General features: G+C 39.7%; 1 long non-coding RNA gene across 1 annotated transcript; it reads right to left on the bottom strand.

The window, feature by feature from the left end:
* Positions 1 to 636: 636 nt before the first annotated feature.
* On the bottom strand, positions 637 to 1,767 carry LOC121813334. Its single transcript, XR_006053659.1, has 3 exons — positions 1,165 to 1,767; positions 802 to 894; positions 637 to 671 (listed from the first exon to the last, which is right to left on the bottom strand). It is a non-coding gene; the product is annotated as an uncharacterized LOC121813334 (long non-coding RNA).
* Between the last annotated feature and the right edge of the window lie 71 nt (positions 1,768 to 1,838).

Here is a 1,838-nt window from a genome sequence, read left to right as displayed (position 1 = left end):
TGTCATGGCTGGCGGGTTGAGCCATGTGGTGTGGAGGAAAAGGAGGACCCAAAATGCGGCAGTGACTGATGTTTCGAGTGATGTTTATTTACAAGGTGCAGAAACAGGCAACGAAGCGTGAGTAATTACAAACGGAAACCTAAACTGGGAGAAACTAAAGAGCAAACCTAAAATCGTAACGAAACGGGGAGCGGAGCAGAGAGACGCAGACTAAGGAACAGGAACACCATAGAACGCAGACGAGCCGACAATGAACACAGACCGACACCCACTAAATATACACACACACACACAAGGTAATCGGGTAATCACACATAGGAGGGAAGAACAGCTGAACCCAATGCACATGAGGACCGGAGGAGACAACATAATATAACATAATGACAACAGACAGACTTTCAGAACAAAACAGGAAATCTAGAACCCGAACCGGACACAAGGGGGGAGGGCACAGAATAACTAGGAAAATAATCACAAAACACAAAATGCTGGGTCAACGACCCAGGACCATGACAGCTTTTCTTTCCAAGTTTCTTAGACTATGATGACCTGGATGACTGAGAATCTTCACAGACTTTTTATGTGATCCTAATAAATGGAGGCTGGCTAGTGCCCCCTAATAGTAGATTTCTTACTGTTTGTGCTCTGTCCTGTTTGATCTTCAGTTGGGCCTGAACCATATGCCATTGACCAGTAGTAAAAAAAAAAGGGGGGGAAAAGGAAAAATTACTGCAACAACAGAACTTAAAGGAACTCAAGAAACATTAGAAATTTATTTAATTATTATTATTTTTTTTTTACCTCTGTACCAATCTTTGCGGAAGAGATAGAGTCCCATCACCACAATAATCAGAGTGGTCAGTAAAATAGTAGCAATTATCCAGGGTGTGGAAGCTGTACAGTGAAATGGTAATTAACTTCTTCACACTTGCACATTGTTTAAAATGTTACAAATCTTGCAGTCAAGTTCTCTAAAAGATTCAAATAACATTCTTAAATAACTGAGGTTAAAGGAAACCTCAGTTACAACAACAGAACACAAACAAAGCAAAACAGACTCAAAAGCTGAGCTGTGCTTAAAGTTTTTTTCAGGAAAAAAATAGCATCTTAAAATATTTGTTTCACACATATGTATAAATATTTTGAAACATTGCTGTTTCTCACCTGTGAGACATGGCGCAGAGACAGACAGCCAGCTTTCTGGGGATTCTCCACCTCCTGACATCTTACATTTGTAAAGTCCTTCATCAGACTTGGAAACTCTGGTGATGGTCAAGTTTCCTCTTGAGCTGCTCCCTATGTGACGCCCATATTTATAGAAATCAGCTGCAATGCTGGAGGAAGGGATCTTGTTTCTGCAGCGTAGAGTCACAGCATCTCCCTCCATCACAGGAACAGCATCAATCTCCAGGATAACAAAACCAGCTGAACAACAAGTGAGTTAAATTTATAAAATATTGAACTTGTGTTTATTTGTGACAAAATATTGCTGCCTTCATTCAATCATACCAGTGACAGTGATGTTGATATTGTTGCTTCTCTTCCCTCCTGCTGTCCCACACCAGTATTCTCCACTGTCACTTTGATAAAGATAATGAATGGTGCACTTTGAACCTGTTGTTTTCTTACTGGTTTTGTTGCATTGCTTTACTTCCTCTCTCATCTTATATAACACATGTCCATGAGAGATCTCCCCACAATAAAAGCTGGCTGACTCATATTCAAAAAACTGGGATTTGTTTGGAACAATACGAAGAGAAACTGCATCTGAGAAAAAATGACCAAAAAAACAAAAAGGGATTCAGTTTATTTAATAAATTAACAAACTCCTGGGTTTT

The sequence above is a fragment of the Haplochromis burtoni genome, unplaced genomic scaffold (genome assembly GCF_018398535.1).
Source record: "Haplochromis burtoni strain Fernald_Lab_line unplaced genomic scaffold, NCSU_Asbu1 Contig_1553, whole genome shotgun sequence".
Lineage (NCBI taxonomy): Eukaryota > Metazoa > Chordata > Actinopteri > Cichliformes > Cichlidae > Haplochromis > Haplochromis burtoni.
This window is presented reverse-complemented; position numbering and strand designations above follow the sequence as displayed.